The sequence below is a fragment of the Nycticebus coucang genome, chromosome 6 (genome assembly GCF_027406575.1).
Source record: "Nycticebus coucang isolate mNycCou1 chromosome 6, mNycCou1.pri, whole genome shotgun sequence".
NCBI classification, from domain to species: domain Eukaryota; kingdom Metazoa; phylum Chordata; class Mammalia; order Primates; family Lorisidae; genus Nycticebus; species Nycticebus coucang.
Window position 1 is genome coordinate 12,190,949 of NC_069785.1, and position 22,799 is coordinate 12,213,747.

At 35.2% G+C, this 22,799-nt stretch overlaps 1 pseudogene; it reads right to left on the bottom strand.

Moving 5' to 3' along the window:
* Positions 1-346: 346 nt before the first annotated feature.
* Positions 347-474, bottom strand: LOC128589507 (uncharacterized; annotated as a pseudogene).
* Positions 475-22,799: the final 22,325 nt, after the last annotated feature.

Here is a 22,799-nt window from a genome sequence, read left to right on the forward strand (position 1 = left end):
AAAGAAATTAAAGCGCTGAAATAACAAGTCTGATAATGAACTTTAAGTATTAAGTGTACCTTATATGTTACACAGTACTCTGTAACCCCATTTATCATCATTTTTAAAATGATTGAGATGGTGCAATAGAAATGTCTGACTTAAAGTAAAAAACATATTTTTAAAATTAATTATTCATTGGAATAAACTTAGTTAATTTGCCTATCGAATATTTATGCATACATTATTTTCGACCTACTATCCTGGGTTTGAGATGTGGAAATATGCCTCAGCCTTAATACCTGCCCTTCATTTCACTTCAAGGACATTGCTTTATTATTGTTCCTATCACACTGAATTTATTTTTTTCTGGGTCTGAACCATGAGCCAGGTATGGGCACAGACCAAAAAACAAGTTGGGATGAACTAGCAGTTGCTTTGTCCTTGACCGATGCAAAATGTGCACCAAGTGCCACTCACCCCAGCTCAGGGACATCACACTGAATTAATCTGTGAGCATGCTTCTCTGATATGCTAGATGGCAAATTGCCTGAAGGTAAAGACCACAGGACACTCTGTTGTGACTGGGTTCAATGGTTTAGGTTCAAAAAATATGAAAAAGTGAAGTCCCAGCTTTTATGGATGAGATACTCACTTCTGGGATGAAAAAAAACCTCCCTGGAAAAATGAGTGATTGCCCTTAAGTCAGATAAGAAATTCTGCAGAAACTAGACTAACAAATGAAAAATTGGGTGCCTGGGGAAAATACTGCTCTAACTAATCCACCCTCACTCTTTTTGAATATGGTATTTCCAGTCATCTAAAACCTAGCTTACAATATGACTTTGAACTTTTGGAGAAGTTATATTTATCTTCAAATATGCAAAGATTTATTGGTGGGAGAAAAGTGGTTGTGGAAGTGGGTAGAGTATTTGGAAGTATTATCTGATGTTATTTGGTTTCTAAGGTTACTTTCTGTTTGCTAACCTTTATCTATTAAATAAGTAACTTTTAATGCTCTGGAAATGTTGTATAATAAAGGGTAATAAAGACCTTAAGAGGCAGAATATACTGAATATCTGGTATTCAAATGTCAGCCATGTGACATCAGAGTCCATGCTGTTAAGAACCACCTAATATTGTCTCCCGTAACAATGTGTGAGGTATCCAAACACTGCTATTTGAGCTAATGTTACTAGAAGAGAATGTCATGATTTTTACCGAGCAGTGTAATCACGAAATTTGAGTTGACTGTCAAAATCATTAAAGATGGAAAATGACTTAGGCGGGTTTAAAATTGAGACATATATTAAATAAAGTCTTAAAAAAGTAGAATATGGTAAAATTATAGAAGGCTTTGAATAGTGCATAAGATTGTTTGCCTTCATCATCGAAAAATTTAGAAAAGAATAAGGTGACCTATGGAGGAATCATGCTTCCAAGGACAGTCACTGGTTCTTAACACATCAAAGTAAACTCTGAGAGCAGGACATTCTCCAGCAAGCCTACAGTAATCTTGTAACATGGAGGCTAGCCCCAAAGAACTCAGTGTTCCAGAATGAGATAAGGTCAGTTATCGATAGTAAGCAGGTGTTAAACCTTAAACATTTTATGGTACTTCATTGTGGGAGTTGTGGAGAAAGCCTGTAGTTTCCTTTTCGTGGTCTTTAAGCCTGTAGCTCCTACCCATCATTACTCAGCACTCTTCACACCTGTTATCCCCTCAATAAATAGCCACCGCCAGGGTTGTTCAAGGCCCTCCTGCACCTCTGGTGACCCTCACCTCTTGCAATTTTGTACTTTCAATCCGGGTCCTGGCTGTTTCTTTTGAGCGGCTCAACAAAGATACATTCCAGGTGAGAAGGACTTGTGACTTAATCTTAATTAGGTCATTTTTTGAGAGTGAAAGGAACTTCTCTCAATAATTACAATTGGCAAAACTAGGAGTATTTCAGGAAAACTGGGATGGCCATGATGTACATTAGGGAGAAACACAGAGCACGTTTTCCCAAACAGGACACCGATATCCTAGTAATAAAGCCTGAAGACCTTCACTACCCTCTAAGAGGTAAGATAAGATCAGCACAGTTGTGTCAAAGGTACAAGTAGACACAGACAAAGCTGTTTATTTGGATATGGCTACAGCAAGGATAAAATGATGTTTTAGTTGTATATATCTAGGAGAAAATATAATTACTAAAACTTAGTGAATCTAGCATACTAGTTTCAAATTCAACATGTGTTGAGAAAGATTGGCATGTCTGTAATGTCACAAAATTGTAATGCAAACATATCATTAAGTTTTACAAAGCAAACTGAAATTTTCTGCTAGACCATGAGGACAAAGGACCAAATTGTACTCATCGTTTTTCCCCAAGAATCTAGTTCAGTTTATGGCACATAGTAGGCATTTAAATCCTACTATTTTGATTATACAAGAATGCTTCCATTTAAAAATGTGTTTTAATGTTATTTAGCACAGAAAAGAAAGTATAATGCTCTTAAAAAGGTATACTGGAGAACAATTATATTGTGGTTAATATCCGAATCATCAACCTTTTTCCAAAGCTCAGTGTCCCAGGTATCTCAGCGAAGAGTGGATAACATTCATTTCTAATAAATGAAATAAAGCCACCTGGTGTCTTTACTAAATCAGAATAAATGATAATCATATGTGATAGCAAAGATACATTAGTTTAATGCTGGTTTAGTTCACCCAATAATTATGACAAATATTCCATGAAATCAGAAGATATCAGCAATGCCTTTAATGTATCTAATTGTATTCTGAAAGGGAAAAAGTAATCATTTCATCAGACTAGCATTGCAAGAGTATTGAAAAATATAAATTTCCCTTACATAAATTGTCAAAGCCCTGTTATTTGCTTTGAGACTTTTTCTAATACCGTTATATAGAGTAATAAATTAATTTCCATACTTGTTAATATTATTTTTAGTGGAAGCTCATCTACTTTTAGTTGAACAAATCCTCTTAATGGCTAAGAAAACGTAATACCAAATTACTATGCATTAAAGACGTCTTATAGCTGCCATTTCTTTTCTTAAAGTATTATCTTGGCTACTATCTTCTTAGACTATAGGTATGTAATTCTGGATATATGTAGGATAATTGAAAAGTTAATTTGGCTCACCTTGGGAGAAAAGAAGGTTATATGTTTGTAGTACTGCCTCCTAAAAGATACATTCATTTAGGAATCAGGAAATAACGGTGAGATGGGTCCCACCAAACATAATTCCTATTGGCAATACTTGCAGCAACCAGGCCCCCGCCCCCAAAGCAAAGCAATTGAGGGGATTTTTTGAGTTACATCACCAGACAAAAACACTTAACCAGCTGATATGAGAAAGAAGCGGTCAAAAACCCTAGAACACAGCTTGAGGAAGGACAAAGTTAATGATGAACTATCAGTTAAGGATTTGGGGTAGGCTGCAGGTGCAGGGTTTTTAATCTGTCACAGTAACTGTCTTTTATGAGAACCTCATAGATTCTGGATCTGCAGAGGGGGCTGTACAATGGATTGTGGTTTGTGGAGAGCATAATATGTGATAACAAGGTGTACTGAATAACATACTCTTCAAAGTACCTCAAATCCCCTTAGCCTCAGCTCATTACCATCCAAGTGTGACTCTGCACCTCTTCTTTTATTTTTGAGACAGAGTCTCACTCTGTTGTCCAGGCTAGAGTGCCGTGGCATCAACTTAGCTCACAGCAACCTCACCTCACACTCTTGGGTTCCAGCAATCTTCCTGCCTCTGCCTCCTGAGTAGCTGTGATTATAGGTGCCAGCCACAAAGCCCAACTAAGTTTTCTATTTTTAGTAGAGATAGGGGTAGTCTTACTCTTGCTCAAGCTGGTCTGGAGCTCCTGAGCTCAGCAATCCTCCTCCCTCGCCTCCTGGAGTGCTAGGATTACAGGCATGAGCCACCGTGCAGCCTGCACCTCTTCTTGCCCAGGAAACTGGTAGGAAACTTAACGTCTTTTACGTGCACACCACTTGGAAGTACTACAACATTAATGTCCTACAGACAACCATTTATCCACCAGGGAAGAGGATGACAAATAAATGTTTCCTTTTTCACCCTTGGGGACCATGGTTCTGCAATATTTTTCCAAAGCCTTCTTGACAGGTCTCAACAGTGTTGAGAACCAACCATGCAGGGAGGTAGGTAGCCAAGTTAATGATGCACCAAGGCCTCGGCTTCCCCTCCTTCCCTGCTCCATCCAATATAGCTTTTCTCAGATATTGCTGCACTGATAGGGAGGCTAAGAAAAACCATGAGGAAAGACAGTGTGTGATGTCAGTTCCTTCCAGTGTTAGAAGAGGGAAATGCAGAGCTAGATATAAATAAAATTGTAAAGAATTTGCCTTTCATGTTTACTTATTTTCCTCTTAAGAATCCTTCTGTTTGTCATTACAGTGCAAGGCTCTCATGTAATCTGTAACCTATTTTGTATTAAAAATAATTTATTTTCAATGAGATGCGGAGTTAAAAGTGGACAAAAAAAATCAGCTAAGTTATCCAAATATGTAAATCAATAATAAATGATATAAAATATACTTTTGAATTTTAGTAACAAATAATTAGTCAATCTAGAACATAAATTTAAGCTAGATTGTTAAGGAATTGTTATTACATATAGGGAACATAGTTTTAAGGGAAAAGCCATTTTGGTGTCCTTTAAATTACTTTTGCTATTAATATAAAAAATGAGAATAAACTTGGGATAAAATAATAGCTGTTTTTTTTCTCTTGACTATTATGTCTGTTTGGAATTTGTAAAGTTTGGGGAAATTACCAGACAATGTTGTGGCTAAAAGCAATAAATGGATATTATTATAGTACTTACATGGTTCTTTGGGGTTGATTTTTAACAAAAGTATTTCATAGAACTTTTAAAGTATTGCTCTGGGGAACTAAATGACTTACTGTTAGTATTATGCTCTGTAGAAAATAATGGTAAGTCAACAATGTGTAATTTAATTTTCTTAGTATTTTCAGAAACTCCATTATCTACCTATAACTTAACACTGAATCAAGAAATTTAATTTCTGTGTTCCCTGAAAACCAGAATATTAAATTTGCCATTGAAATAGAAAAATTACATATGTTTTATTATTTTTATATTGGTAATTTCTGCTCTAACTCAGTAAAATTATAAAAGTACATTTAATTATCCAGTCTCTGTGATTTATGTTTAACTCTGTCCATTCTAACACTATTATCTTCTAAACTCCAACAATTCAAAGTACAGTTGGTGGTCAAAGATGGATGTACAGGCGTGTTTAGTCTCTTTAATTTGTACTCTAGTCTGATTTTTAAAAATTAATCTAAGATTAAGTGTGAAAATGAAGTGTCCATGGTCTTTCAGTATAATGGGAACAGCTGATAGCAAATATTCTCTGACATTGAGATGTGAGGAAGAACTTCTATGAAATGCAAGTGAACAACTGTAAAGGTGGGAAAGTGTAACTGGTTTACATTTATGGCTGTAGGACATACCACCTATCTCCTTTTTATCTAAATCTTTTTCTACATGTTGGTTCTGTGTTTGTTGAAGGTCTAGGATTTAAAAACTTACATTAATTTAGCCCTTAATGTTTTTCACGTGTCTTCTGAGTTTTTGCATGCATTATTGTACTCATTCTTTAAAAAAGCAAAACGAACACATCATAATGATTGAAAAGCTGAGGATCAATGAGATATGTGACTACCAAAGGACTCAGCTATTCAAAAATAGGATAAGAGCTCTCCAGCGCCAATATCTTCCCTCCTTCCTTTCTGTCATTTGTTCCCAGTTCACAACAAGAGCCTTTTATTTTTTTTATTAAATCATAGCTGTGTACATTGATATAATCATGGGGCATCATTCACTAGCTTCACAGACCGTTTATCAAGTTTCACATATACCATCAAGAGCCTTTTAAAAAGTTCTCTTTCTCCAACTCACCATTGTCCTTTAATGAATGTGAGGAAAAAAGTCAAATGCATTGTTTTTTAACTGATTAAAGAGCTACCTGTATTCCTGTATGTATTTTTTATCCTTTAGAAATTTTGTGAGACTTAAAATTGGCCAGTTAACATTTCACAAGTCTCTAAAAATTGCTAAATCAATGGCTGAACTAAAGGTAAAAAGCAGGTGTGGTGGAGAGGGCCTGATTCCCTGTTAAGTCTAAAATTATCAGAGCCTTTCAAACCTAAACACCAAACAGAAGTTAAATTATCAGTATATATGTGATCATACTGAAGAAATGTGAAAAGAGTGGCGATATTTATTCATATGACATCATGCATGAGATGGCTTGAAATAACTTGGAGCTTAACCAACGGTAAGAAAAATAAATGTCAAGACCAAAAAAGCAGGTTATCTTAAAATATCACTATCAGCAAAGAAGCATTCGCAGCATAAGTGAAAGTCCTTGTTCTTTAACCACCTCACTTAATGTTAGCAGCTTCATCCTTCTAATTCTTCAGGCCGAAAAAACTTGGAATCAGGTTTGACTCCTGCCTCTCTGAAGATCTGCTTGCCGTCCCTTATCGGCTCCTGACAGCTTGGGAATTTGAGAAGCATCTAGCCGGTCTTCCTCTCCAACGCAGCTATGCTGACCCACATCTCCTGCAAGGCTTGTTGGATTACTGTGGCGCTCTTTAGCTATCTTCCTGCTTCTTTCCTTGCCCCTTTAATCTATTCTGAACAAAGTAAGACCGTTAAAATGAATTAAAATTGGGGAATGTTGTTTCATGTCAGAGACATCAGATGGTTTTGTATCCCATTCAGAATGAAGGCCACGTTGGTTAAAATGGGCTACGAGGACCTAGATGGCCTGGCCTTCTATATCCACCCCTCATGCTGAACTCACCATCTTATCTCCTATTACTCTTTTCCATTTTATTCCTTCCCACCATCCTCTGCTTTTCTCTTCCAGGACACGTGAGGCCCACGCCATCCTCAGCACCTTGGCGTTTGCTGTTTGCTCTGTCTAGAATCTTCTTTACTCGTAGAGACATGACTCATTACCTTCATTCCTTAAGGTTCTCACCTAAATCCCATTAAAGACTGGCCTCATTTGAAATGGCATATTCCCATTCTAAAATAAATTTTGTCCCTTTTACTTTATTACAATTCCCAGAAGCTTAACATATAATATGCACATTTTATTTTGTATACTGATCATTGAGTATACCCTCTCACCTCCAAGTGAAAATGAAAATAACAGAAATTTGTGTTTTCTTCCATATTTTGTTTATTATCTAACATGTAGTAGGTGCCCAATAAATATTTGTTGAATGAAAGAAGAACTAATATATGGAAAAAAGGCTTCTATGTATTTTGAGGGGAGAATTTTTTTCTCATAACTGGGCACTCAGAGAATTACTAAGGCCTGGTCTGAATTCTCCAATAAAATTACACCCACTTTTTGTGGATAAATCATCTAAAAACTACTCAGAGATGTTTTTAATAGTTGAATTCAGACTTTCCTTTTATTTTTTTGTAGAACAAATCTTTTTCTTAGTATATTTTTCTTCATCTTTTTTTATTAAATCATATACACATAGGTCATGAATACATTTATGCCTAAGTAGGGTACAATGTGTTGATTTTTTTATACAATTTGACGTGCTTACATCAAACTAATTAATATAGCTTTCGCCTCATTTACTTGATTATTGTGTTAAGACATTTATGTTCTACCCTTGATAGATTTGAGACTTTCCTTTTCTTAATGTGTATGGTCTCTCTCTTGCTAGTGTGGTGGTGAGCCTCATTAACACACCCTTCATGGTATTAATGAGAATTTTAAAAGAAGGAAAATTAAGTTGAAAAAATTACAAGTGCAAAGAACTATTCAGCTCTAAGTACAAAGATAAGGTATTTGTTGTTTTGGGCTAAACAGAAAGAAAAAAAACCCCTATTTAAACTTGGCACTTCTAATTGTGCAAAGTTGGAAAAATCTCGAAACCTTCTGACTTTTAGTTTCTCAAGCTGTGCAGTGGGAATGCTACTGGCTCTGTTTCAGTCTGTTTGGAAGGATAAAATAAGTACACAGGAATTTATAGTGACTGAGCTTCAAGCAGTATTTCTGGGCTTTTAAAAATATGCCGAGCTCACGTATCCCACACAAGATCAAGGCCAACTGTGTTCTTTTGTCCTACTGAATTGTCTTTTCACAGTTGTCATAACTCAGTTACTTTTAGCAGCCCAACATTTTATTTTTTGTTGAAAGACTTTATAAACACGAGTTCACTGTATTATATAGTTAGATGTTCATTGTAATCTGTTCTCAGTTGCATTTCCTGATATATACAAGTGATTTCCTCAGTGGATCCTCCAGTATCTTCATTTTGATTAACTCGCCTTGAAATAGTCCTATTTCAACTACTTATCCATCCCAAAGACCTTAAGTTTGTTCGTAAACTTGCATCTTAGCACTATAATACAGAGAAGCATGCTTGAATGGAGTTTTGATGGTCTTTATATAAACCCTAAAACATTTAAATTTTTTATAAGAAAACTGCGCTATGAAACTTTGGCACACTTCTCTACTATTTAGGCCAATTTCTTTTTCTAACTGCTTTTGTTTAATCAGGAAAATTGAATCTCATGGTGTTTTTCATGCCTTGGTCTTATTATTTAAAGGACGTTTTGACTTAGCTTCCTTACGTAGAAGCTTCCAGAGAACATTAAAGTGAATGCGGAATGGTGAAATTAGTGTTGTCCATCCCAGTGAGCCTCTGCTTTGATTCTCCCACCCGTTTTCTTCAGCCCTTGAGAAACCTGTCATTCTTTCAGAGGAAAGATGTTTCTTCCCTTCGTAGCTTACCTCCTCAGTGCTGAGTGTGGTTTTCTACTCTTCTTCAATATTGAAGATCTTTCGGACATTAAAAACATCAACATTAACTGTTCCTTTCTATTTTAAATTCTGCCATAGCCTTAGGTTACTACAAGTTTTGTGTGGATTTTCTCTCTCTCTCTTTTTTCTTTGTGTAGATGTTTTATGCAAGCGTTCTTTTCCAACTCCACATGTTACCCACATCCATGGTGATAACTTAAACCTTATTAAAATGCTGGGCTGTTAAAAATTAGAAATCTTACATTTCAGCTCTGCATTTGTTGAAAAAAATTGGTTTCCTTTCTGGACTTTTCATACAGTATATCAATTCTGTAACATTTAATATATTACTATGTCTTCTTATAGCCTAAAAAGCACTTTCTAACTTTTCTAGACAACCTAATACCCTTGATTAATTATCTGAAGTGTTTTTCCCCCACTACTCCGAATCTCTCCACCCTCATCCCTTCGATTGTACCTGTTTGACAAACCAGCAACAACAACAAATGAATTTTAATATTTGTCTTCACAAACCAGCAAAAGTGCATCAATCTGTTACACTGTTGATAGTGGAAATGAAGAAAACCTATCATCTTCTTTCCCTAAAAACCTTACTTCTTCTGTTATTCTAACCTCTATAAGGGGTATATCTAGCCACTCAGCCACCTAAAACTAGAATCTGAGAGAGAAATCTAAATATGTCTTATCTCTAAAACTTCACAGCTTGTTACTCATAAAATTCTAATATTTTTCTCCAAGTTTTCTCAGATTTATCTTTTCTCCCCCCACCCTAGTTTCTGCCCCTGGACTATTTTAGCCCTTAATATATCTTAATATTGCATTGTTAAAGACTTGAGTTGTTTTTCTTGCCTTCCTTGAGGCTTTATCTATAACACATTCATAGCTATGCAACCCTTTTACACAAGAACTATTAGATGCCTCCCGGGACGCCTTTAGATCTGAGCGAAGAGTGTCTTTTCTATGTGTTTTACAAAGTTTTTCTTATGGATCATGGAACTAAGCATTTTATTAATATATATTATTATGCTATTTTATAGGGTAGTTTATCTTTATTTAAATGTAAATTCTTTGAGAGCTAAGACAAAGTTTTATCAGTTGAATGCTAACAGAATTTATGATTAAAAAACCCCCAAACTTGATGCTTAATAGATATCTGATAAAATAGAATCATCCAGATTATGAAGGGCAGACATCAACCAACTTATATGACAAGATAAATGAAACAAAAGTGCAAAATTTTAAAAATTGTATTCATGTCTATATGAATGTGAAAATACAATGTGTACTCAAAATATCATGCTTTAGCGTTAAGTACTTAAGCTTATGTGCATCCATACTGGTCATAGTTTGTAAAAGTCGTGAGTAAATTTTGCTGTCTTTAACATATAAATAAATCCAGTGACAAAGCTGTTCATTTAGTCCTGAAAATAGTGTGTCAGTTTATATCATTATCAAATTGGCAGGGACAATGTTTCTAAATTTCAAGTTTCTGTCCCCTTTGTATTTTCCCGCTTTGTCAGGTAAACATACATTGTCAACCTCACAGACCTCATGTTCTTTAAACTTTGTATCTAAGGCCCTAGGAAACAAGGACCAATGAGTGATACTAACTATAAATTAAGAGAAATTATAAAATTGTAGTTTCATCTTTTAAATAAGTGCTTCTCAATAATCCCTGCCCCCCCCTCCCCCGAGGACATTTCACAACATCTGGAGATGTTTATGGTCATCACAACTGTGAAAAGGGAAGCTGGGTGCTACTGGCATGTGAATGGATAGAAGCCAGGGGTGCTCACAACAGCCAACAGTACACGGCAGCCCTCGCAGCGTCCGAATCTGCAGTGAGAGCCAAAACGTGATTGGAGCTGAGGTTGGAAAACCCAAATTTAGATCCCATTTCATGTTGGAAAATTCACCCATAGAGAAAATGGTATTGCATTAATGCATTTACTAAACACTTCTTCACTGATCTATATCCCAGTGCCTTGTGTTAGGTGCTGTTGGGAACAGAAGGGAACAAAAACGTTTATAATATAACCTAATGAGGAACTATTATCAGAAAAGTAAATATACATATGTGTTCATAGGTACGGGTGTATATCAATGAGCTCACAGAAGGAGAAATTATTTCAATCTGATAAAGAATCAGAATCAATTTTTTGGAAGAAGCTTTATTTTTATTGTGTCTTACAAGTTAGTAGGATTAGACTCATTAAATGCTAAATGAGTAGTAAATGGGAATATCCAAGCTCTGTAATAAGAACTGTGACATTTTACTCTACTCTTTGTAAGCTTTTTTAGAAGTTTATCCCCAGCTATTTCCACATTATATCTTATTCACACTATTTTTGTACTATTTAATATGATCGAGCAGTACTCTCCAATGGGTTCAGATTAGTCGAAGTTATTCAGTAACTGTTTTTCTCAAACATTGCTACACCCAGGAAATACAATTGTCTCTTTAAAAATAATTTTAAATTGAACATTTGTATCTATATCTATCTGTCTCTTACTTACCTATCATTTATCTACCTATCATTTACCTATAATCTATCCACATATGTGTGTATGTCTGTCTATCTATCTATCTGTCAATCAATCATCTATCCATCCATCTGCCTATCCTCCTGCGTGTAAATAACCATGGAGGTAGAAATGGATGACTAATTTATTTATTTCTTGGGAGAACATGGAAGATACCCAGAAAAGGTGACATTTTGACAGAACATTGTTGAATAAGTTTGAGGACAGAGGAAAGAGAAGAGACTGTTGCAGGCGTGAATAGAATCAGAGGTGCAATTATGCTTGTTTTATTTGGAAATGGTGCGGATAAGGACTCTGGGATCAGAGGTAAATGACTTGCATGTACATATTTAATTCAGCTCTGTAATCTATGTGTAAGATATGATTAAACAGTTTAAAGAACACCCAAACCAGGTAATAACCATTGGCGCTGCATTTTACTGTCCAGTTCAGCGCCAGTGAATATCGCCGTTGACTCTCCATTTTATGCGTGTGGTGTTTTTTGTTTGTTTGCATTTGTTTTTCCTGTTTTCAATATTTTACTATCTTCGTTTACTCTGTCTGCATGCCTGTCTGAGGTTTCCCTCTGAGGCTGAGCTCCTGGGACTCTTCTCATGATCCCAGTCATGTTTCATAGTTGGTATTTCTTTGACACTTGATTCTGGTCTGGGTCACAGTGCTGTGTAATCACACCAGAACATGGTTTATAGGGAGATAATCAAGGATCTGGTTGCAGTAATTGGACGACTTTGCATTTTGAGTGGTAAAAGTTTTCAGCAAGCTTCATTTTATTATTTTCGGTAAAGCTTATTCTTGGAGTGTGTAGGAAGCACCCAGCCTCTTGTACTCCCTGCACAGCTGGCTCACTCATGGCACCCTGAGGAGCCTGCCTTCTTGGAGTGCCTCTAATTACGCCTCCTCTCCACTCCTGTGATGTTCTCTCTGTCCACTTTTCCCTGGGACGGCTTTACCAGCTTTCCCTCCATGGCCCAGCATTCAGGTTCATTTGCGTGCTGTAGGAGACAATGCGATTTGTTTTTCCCTTGCATTTTTACTTAAAGACAAGGGCTCCATTTCCTGCGGCATAAGAGTCAGACTCTCCAAGAGACACATAGGCCCATTTCATGTCCTGACTCCCCTATTTTCTTTAGCTTCTCGCCTTTCTGTGTCAACATAACCGCACCCCACATGTGTATGGAGTAGGGAAGCGAACACACAGGCCAGCCCAGGGTGGAGTCCAACCCAGCTGTGGGGAATGTACCTACAGCGCAGCGTCCAGGTCTGTCTCAGCTTTTGAGCTGAGGTCATGTCTCCACAGTGTGGCTTTGGCCAGTGGTTGAGTAAAAACTACGGTACAAAGGCCAGCCCGAGGCAGGGTCCTCTAACTAGGAATCCTTGCTCCAGAGCTCTGTGTTGGGCCGCCGGGTACTCATCTAACTCTCTTTTGCGCTCTTAGCTCCATTTCAGTGTTCATTTCCCAGAGAAGTTAACAGATGATACAAGGTCCTGTGTCCAGTCTTACGTAAACTGTCTCCTCCACTGACAGTTCCTCCTCTCTGTCCTTCTGTGGACTTTCATCTTGCCCACTCTGACTTTCTCTTCAAAGTACGACATTTCCCTACCCCACCTTTATGCTTTCTGATACTTTACTGTAATCGTTCACTTACATCCTTTCTCCAACACCTCGTCTTCCCAAGGACAGTCCCAGTGCTTTAGTTGACTCTGTTACTCTAGTGCTTAAAATTGCACCTGCTGGATACATTTACTTATTGATTTAGCTGACTTCTAATTTGTGTTTCTTAAGTGAAAGGCTCTGTGATAAGTGCTGGAGATACAGATGCATGTAAAGAAAACATCATTTCTGCCTTCATTGAGTGTACACAAATGTGAAAAAACTGATTCTTTCAAAAAACCAACTCCTTGTTTCATTAATTTTCTAAATGATTCTTTTGTTTTCAATTTCATTGATCTCTGATTTGATTTTGGATATTTCTTTTCTTCTACTGAGTTTAGGCTTAGATTGTTCTTCTTTTTCCAATTCCAGAAGATCTCTTGTGAGATTGTTGATGTGCTCTCTTTCTGTTTTTCGAATGTAGGCATCTAAAGCGATGAATTTTCCTCTCAAAACTGCTTTTGCAGTATCCCACAGGTTTTGGTAGCTTGTGTCTTCATTGTTGTTATGCTCAAGGAAGTTAATGATTTCCTGTTTTATTTCTTCCTGCACCCATCTGTTATTCAACAGAAGATTGTTTAATTTCCATGCCTTTGGGTGGGGTTGAGCATTTTTGTTAGAGTTGAGTTCCACCTTTAGTGCCTGATGGTCTGAGAAGTTGCAAGGTAAAATTTCAATTCTTTTGATTCTGTTGATATTTGTTTTGTGTCCCAGGATATGATCAGTTTTGGAGAATGTTCCATGGGGTGATGAGAAGAATGTATATTCTTTATCTTTGAGATGGAGTGTTCTATATGCGTCTATCAAGCACAGTTGTTCTAGGGTCTCATTTAAATCTCTTATATCCTTGTTTAATTTCTGTTTAGAGGATCTGTCCAGCTCTGTAAGAGGAGTGTTAAGGTCCCCTGTTATTATGGTATTATCAGATATCATATTGCTCAGACTGAGTAAGGTCTGTTTCAAGAATCTGGGAGCATTTAAATTGGGTGCATAGATATTTAGAATTGAAATGTCTTCTTGTTGTATTTTTCCCTTGACCAATATAAAGTGACCATCTTTGTCTTTTTTGACTTTAGTTGCTTTAAATCCACGTGTATCTGAAAATAAGATTGCAACTCCTCTTTTCTTCTGGATTCCATTTGCCTGAAAAATTGTCTTCCAACCCTTGACTCGGAGCTTTAATTTGTCTTTTGAAGCCAGGTGTGTTTCTTGCAGACAGCAAATGGATGGCTTGTGTTTTTTAACCCAGTCAACCAATCTATGTCTCTTCAGTGGGGAATTCAAGCCATTAACATTTATTGAGATAATTGATAAGTGTGGTGGTATTCTATTCATCTTATTTGGTGAGAGTCCATTGCTTAGTTTTATCTTTTGCATCAGTGTGGAGGTTTGGTTCTGTCCTTTAATTTCTGAGTTCTTACTTTGCTGCTGATCTATTGTGGTGGTCAGTGTGCAGAACAGGTTGAAGTATTTCCTATAGAGCTGGTCTTGTTGTGGCGAATGGAAGAACATACCATGCTCATGGATGGGAAGAATCAACATTGTTAAAATGTCTATACTTCCCAAAGCAATCTACCTATTCAATGCCATTCCTATCAAAATACCAACATCGTACTTTCAAGATTTGGAAAAAATGATTCTGCGTTTTGTATGGAACTGGAAAAAACCCCGTATAGCTAAGGCAGTTCTCTGTAACAAAAATAAAGATGGGGGCATCAGCATACCAGATTTTAGTCTGTACTACAAAGCCATAGTGCTCAAGACAGCATGGTACTGGCACAAAAACAGAGACATAGACACTTGGAACCGAATTGAAAACCAAGAAATGAAACTAACATTTTACAACCACCTAATCTTTGATAAACCAAACAAGAACATACCTTGGGGGAAAGACTCCCTATTCAATAAATGGTGTTGGGAAAACTGGATATCTACATGTAAAAGACTGAAACTGGACCCACACCTTTCCCCACTCACAAAAATTGATTCAAGATGGATAAAGGACTTAAATTTAAGGCATGAAACAATAAAAATCCTCCAAGAAAGCATAGGAAAAACACTGGAAGATATTGGCCTGGGGAAAGACTTCATGAAGGAGACTGCCATGGCAATTGCAACAACAACAAAAATAAACAAATGGGCTTCATTAAACTGAAAAGCTTCTGTACAGCTAAGGAGACAATAACCAAAGCAAAGAGACAACCTACACAGTGGGAAAGGATATTTGCATATTTTCAATCAGACAAAAGCTTGATAACTAGGATCTATAGAGAACTCAAATTAATCCACATGAAAAAAGCCAACAATCCCATATATCAATGGGCAAGAGACATGAATAGAACTTTCTCTAAAGACGACAGACGAATGGCTAACAAACACATGAAAAAATGTTCATCATCTCTATATATTAGAGAAATGCAAATCAAAACAACCCTGAGATATCATCTAACCCCAGTGAGAATGGCCCACATCACAAAATCTCAAAACTGCAGATGCTGACGTGGATGTGGAGAGAAGGGAACACTTTTACACTGCTGGTGGGACTGCAAACTAGTACAACCTTTCTGGAAGGAAGTATGGAGAAACCTCAAAGCACTCAAGCTAGACCTCCCATTTGATCCTGCAACCCCATTACTGGGCATCTACCCAGAAGGAAAGAAATCCTTTTATCATAAGGACACTTGTACTAGACTGTTTATTGCAGCTCAATTTACAATCGCCAAAATGTGGAAACAGCCTAAATGCCCACCAACCCAGAAATGGATTAACAAGCTGTGGTATATGTATACCATGGAATACTATTCAGCCATTAAAAAAATGGAGACTTTACATCCTTCGTATTAACCTGGATGGACGTGGAAGACATTATTCTTAGTAAAGCATCACAAGAATGGAGAAGCATGAATCCTACGTACTCAATTTTGATATGAGGACAATTAATGAGAATTATGGTTATGGGGGGGGAAACAGAAAGAGGGAAGGAGGGAGGTGGGTGGGGCCTTGGTGTGTGTCACACTTTATGGGGGCAAGACATGATTGCAAGAGGGACTTTACCTAACAATTACAATCAGTGTAACCTGGCTTTTGTACCCTCAATGAATCCCCAACAATAAAAAATAAATAAATAAATATAAATATAAAAAAAAAAACTGATTCTAAAATTATTTAGTGCTACCGGGTAGTGTAAGAAAAGAGAGTTATAAGGATATAAGGCAGGAAAAACCTGACATACTCTTAAAGATCTGGAAAAAAATAAGGAAATGTTATACAGGTTTTAATGTAAAGGATAAGTAGAGATTAGCGAATTATCTGAAGTAAGAAACAGCATGATTCAACATGTCTATTGACTGAATGAAATAACGTAGTTGTTAGTTATAAGACCACACTCCAGAGACAAACAACTTTTATTAGCTATATCAAATCTTTCCTTTTGTACTACATATTTCAACCAGTTACATTTAATATTCTTTTCTTCTTCTGGGAAACATTTCCTATGCACATCTTAACTAACATCGCCACAAAACTATTTAAATGCACGTGTAAATCTGACGTAGTTGTACGTATGTAAGTTGTAAAGTCTAGTCTCCAATCTCAAGGTATCATCCTTTGAAGGTTTGACAGGCTAGATGATGAGCTCAAATGGACTTGCAAGCTACTCTTTTCTGTGATTTTTTTCAGGATATAGTTATTTTTAACCTCTTCAATAAACCATGAAAACAAGAAACAGGATTGATTCTTCCAAATGTTGTCCAGAGCAGGCAGCCAAAAGTATAGTTCTTATATATTCTGGTCACAAGAGAATTTACAATTGTAATGACATTTCTATAAAATATATTACATGAAATGTTCCTTCTAAACATCTCCTGCAAATGCCAGGTTCATAGAAGGTACTCCGTAACTAATTGTTTAAGCCGAGGGCATTGAACTGCTGACATGTAAAATAAATAAATAATAAACATGTTAAGTTTTTAAAACTTCTTGGAACTTTGAGAGTGTGGCTTCTGGACACCAAACAGCTGGTTAAACTAATTTTCATTTCATCACGATATTGGTCCCATGCAGACAGAATCTATGTCTATTGTTTCCATTTTCTCTTCTCCCCTTATGCCTCATTAGGCTTGCAATGGGTAAAAGGCTGGCACCAAATAAAGCTTAGATCAATCATTCCCCTATAGGCCAGAGCAGCAAAATCAATCACTGTCCACTCAAGTGGTTCTCAGCTATTGACTTCAAACTTTCCTGATTTAGAGGTTACTGTCCAGTTAATTGTGCTGAGGTTGAATGTTTGTGCTTCAGCATATTCCTTAGCGATCTTCAGAGAATTCACCCTACTATATCTATTAATTTTATGTGAATTGATGAAGGTTGGGAATCTTTAACCGGTGATTATGAGCTTGATAATAACACCCTGAAGTTCTCATCAACAGTTTTTATATAGAAACTCCTACTAGTTGGCTGAGAAATTTATACCTTTCAATTTCAAATCTCATAGCATATCGATTTTCTGAAAGCTCTAAATATTAACCATTAATATCTCCACATAATGAAAAATTGGCCATAGCTATGAGACTCAAACTCTTTTAAAAATGTGAAGAATATGTGATTTGTGTTGACATAGTTTTAAAATGTCATTTTCCCTATGATCAATATTAAATCTAATACTTGATGATTGCTACAGAAATATTTATCACATTGAGAATTATGGATAATTTCTTGATTTACACATAGTAGGTACTAGACATTATGACTTTATATTGGTTGCTTTTGAGCATTAAAATTTGTTTTTTCTTTAAATTTCAAACATACACTCTGCTCAGAAATAGAACATTATTGGCATTTCCCCAAATATAGTCTTGCCCGTCTGTATATAGTCACAGAACATAGCCGAAACTCAGCTCTTCCAACTAAAATCTCAGTCTTGAAAAAAGGTTCAATTTATAATTGATTGCAACCAAGCCTTCATAAAAACAAAGCATTTAGAAGAAAACAAAATGAGTCAACTTATCAGTTGAAGTGTCCGGCAAATTAAAAGTTGTGTGTAGTGATTCATCATATTTTACGTCTGATACTTTGTTGTTGTAAAAAAACAAAACAAAACTGAATATTCTTGCCATCCAGAAGCCATAGGTTCCAAAAGCCAAATAGGATGTTTATTCTCAAGTTGAAAACCAGGAAAGAAAGTGTCTGTAAGTAAAGCAATGTGTGATGAAAAAATGAAAATGACAGAGCTGAAGTTTCAGCTTCCCATGATAAAAATTTCTGAAGATTTTTATGAAATGAAATACAATGTCTATCTAGTGATATTGGAAACAAGCCAATCAAAAATATTCAAAATATCAAAGTAAAGGTAACACTATAATGTATTGACCATGCAATATAATTTCTTTCAGAACAAAAGGAAAGACCAACGATAGAAATTCTGTACACACTAACTAAGCAGAGCCCCTTCAATTCTGTCCCCTCTGTACAGGGCTGCTTCTGTCAATAGTAGGAAGATGTGTTAAAAGTAGAAATGCATTCGTTGTACGTCGTCGTTAGTGGCAGTGGACGGTTCAGAAATGTTGCAGTACGGAGTGAACTAGAGTTTAGCGTCATGAATCACAGAGATTGTGGGCACAACTTTAAAAAATCAACGATTAAATAAAAGGGTAATGGGTGGGACCTCACCTACTGTGCATATCGCAAGGGAACATGTCATATATATTAATGGTAGAGTATAAATGCCTAAACACAACTAAATAAGTGAGGTGAACACTACGTTAACTAAGTTCGATGTAAACATTCCACATGGTATATAAAATCAGCACATGGTACCCCATAAATGCAGTAATGTACACAGTTATGATCTAATAAAAAATGAACTAGTGAAGCCAAAATAAAAATAAAATAAATAAAAATGTATTAGAAACCAAAAAAAATTTTTGATAAGGGCAGACACAGAAGAATGTACATGTTAATACATTTAAAAATTTTTGAAATAAATGAAAAATTGAAAAGGTGCCATTATATCATAAACTTATGTATTCATTTATATTTATATATTTAACCAAATTTCCCAACTAATGATGTCTTTCATCACTTCCCTTCTTTCATGTCTATGCCACTTATACTTCAATTTCTTTTTTCAATGAAAACATTTAAGAAACTGATTTAATATTTTATATAAATCCTAGGCAGTCAAAGGTTTATATTTTTAAACAAAACACAACCAATCTTCAAAGGTGTTATCAAAATACCACAGATTCCTTAAAGATATGTTAAAACATATTTACAAAGAAAAAAGAAACAGCACCAGTATCCCCATGAGCCTACTGTATACACAATTAGTAATTTTATATTTTGTATTCCATCATTTATGTGTGACTTCATATGTTCTATTAGGGCTTTATAGATTTTCAAATAGTTTTATGGATCCCATTAATACCTTTGTTCATAACTATAGATAAATGTCCCCAAGATGAAAATCACTGCTTTGCTATTGTTTTCACCTTAACAGTATATAAGTGAAACTTACATTAGTTGAGTTACATACAGAGAAAATATGCTACAAAACAGACATTATGTGATAAGACACTTTATAAAGTAAATGGTATATTCAATTTATATTTTGATTGTTTAGTTTTAAGATATATTAAATATGTTAAAATTGATGTAAGAAGTGCATACACTTTTAAAAATACTTAGATAGGGTTGAGACTTTCTTTCATAGAGATAGAAACACAATTTATACACACAAAAAGACCCGTATTTTAGCGTTTCTCAAAACCAAACATATTATTTGTATTCTTGATGCATTTTATATCACCATGGTTATCCAATGATTTTCTTAAACACATTCTGAATTCTCAGGTAGAATTTTACTATAGTTCTCTTTTCCTGACATCAAAAAAAAAGGCAGCTGTTTGAGATCATCGACATAAGATAAACAATCTTTTAGTGGCCACCCATTCTGTTACTATGAGAAAATTAATTTATAATAATTTTTTAATTATATATTGTGAAATATTTATTTCTAATTACAAATAAATGAAATTTTGTCTTGAAGCATGGTGTAGCCTGGGTAACAGTCTTAATATAACAACAGTAAACTACATTGCTACATTTTGCAACAGTATGTGTAAAAAGCCAATGTCAGTGCAAAGGTTGAGATTGCATCTTTCTCACCAGATCAGAAATTCTTGGGGCAGTCTTTGCAAGACAAAGATTCACAACAAAGATCTTCCACAACAAATCTACTTCTGTATTTATTTATTTATTTATTTTTATTAAATCATAGCTGTGTACATTGATATGATCATGGGGCATCATTCACTAGCTTCACAGACCGTTTGACACACTTTCATCACACTGGTTAACATAGTAATGATTTGAACAGTATTAAAATCAGAAAATATGTAACCTTAAAATGTTTCATTTTCTGAGTTTTCAAAAAGAATGTATCCTTTTGCAGAGCCAAAGAGAATATCTCTTAGTTCTGCAGAAGGAACATGTAAGTAACGGATTTTTATAACTTTGGTGATATTCTTAATTGCTTTTTGATTTTCTCTCAAAGTGTTTCTAAATATAGAAAATTAAAATTGTGCTTGATCCACTTGATGTGCAAATTCAGCAACAGATTTTCAGTTTCTTTTCATTTTATATTTTATATGGTCCTTTTATAGTTCAAAGATTTTTCTCAAATTCAGGTGATAGGTAATTTTCATCTTACTCAGGTAACTCTGTCCTAAAATAAGCTTACTTAATTATAAGAAATAATTAGTATAGTAAACACTTCGGGCATTATACAATCAAAATGCCTATTTTTCACAGCCAGAGATATTTATCTCTGAATGAAATCCAAGGCAAGGTTAAATCTTTTAAATTCATTTTAATCCATCATTTGCATACATTTACTATAAATAATATATATATATATTAATCAAATACAAACATTTAAAATATAAACATTCCCTGGTTAAATAGTAATCCTTAAAAAATCTGAGCCAATTTATTCTTGAACTTCATGTACTTTCACTTTTTTCCTTTTCTTATTGATAATTCTAACCCTTGAAAAACCTGAAAAGGGTACTAAGAGTAGAGATGAGATAATCCTTGGAATTGATGTACCTTCAGAGTTTATCTGAGTCTAAGATTTTAGTCTCATTTCCAAATTGAATGAAGACTTTTATATTTCTTTTATGGGCAGTCCCCTGCTTACTTTTATTCATTGAATACAATGATTTTTCGTATATGACAGGACAACTAATTTATTTGTGTTTGCAACTTTTAGTTTATCTATTTTTCCATTATCATAATATTGACAGAAATTTCAATTCAATTTTAAAATTGTGCCTTCATTGTCTAAGATCTTGAGTCACAGTCCAAATATTTATTTTCATGGATGTTGCTAGTAGTAGAAATCTACTCTGTTCCTCTAGCATTTCTGAGTTGGAACAAACACACATGTGCAAACTCACCCTAGAGAAACTAATGGGACAGAAAATGCATATTTAAAAAGTTTACTGATTTTTTTTATTATTAAATCATAGCTGTGTACATTAATGTGATCATGGGGCACCATACACTGGTTTTATAGACCGTTTGACACATTTTCATCATACTGGTTAACATAGCCTTTCTGACGTTTTCTTATTGTGTTAAGACAATTATATTCTACATTTACTAAGTTTCACATGTACCCTTGTAAGATGCACTGCAGGTGTAATCCCACCAATCACCCTCCCTCCAAAGTTTACTGATATCTTTTTTTTTTTTTTTTTTTTTGCCTCTAGCTGTTTTCTTATTTTGAGAATCAAGATCTGTGACTTTGTATAAGGGTCATAATCTGACCTTCTGGATCTTTTAAATAGCAATAACAATGTCCTAGGCTACTTAATATTAAGGAAATACCAAGTAGAAGGATGCCTCAATAGCTCAGGCTAGGTAATGTTTACTCACCAGGATGATGATTATGACAAACTACCTCATTAACTATGTGTCTGCAAACACCGTTAAATTGATAGTAGCTTTTATCTTTTTCCTACTCTATACTACTCATAATTTTAGAAACAGAAAGTAGTCAATATAGAACCCCATTGATTGCTTAAAATAGCTATACTGTAAAGCAACTACTTGTAATGTACATCTCACTGTATTTCTAGAATAGGAAAATATCTCAGAAGTATATTGTCACATCAAATTTTGAAGGATTTAACATCTACTTGTTTTAATTTGATGAACTGCTGATGTCTACATGGTAATCTGAAAATACTCGTCTGTAGGTTCTTTTTAAAAAAATAAAATTGGCACAGTATGGTCAACAGCAAAATCAGATATTAAAGGCCTTAATGTTACTATTTGAAACACATTGGCTTGGATGTCATAAAACTAAATATATATGTATATGTGTGTGTATTCATGTATATATAATTAAAAATGCTTAGGAATAATTCAATGTCTCAAATGAATATTGGCCCTTCAAAGTATGTCCATGGCCTAATTCCTGGAAGCTGTGACTATGTTGCTTCATGTTGTGAAGGGGCTTTGAAGATATGACTACCTTAAGGAAACTCATGGGGCTAACACATCTCTGATTATCCAGCTGCCCAGTCTAGTCACATGAACTTTTAAAAAGCTGAGAATATTTTCTGACTGATTTCAGAGGGGGCTGTAATTATGGAAATACCTCTGGACTAAGAGATGTGATAAAAGTGGCTTTGAAGAGGGAGTTGATCCTCAGGCAGTGAGTGTAAGGTATCCCTTAAACACTTGAA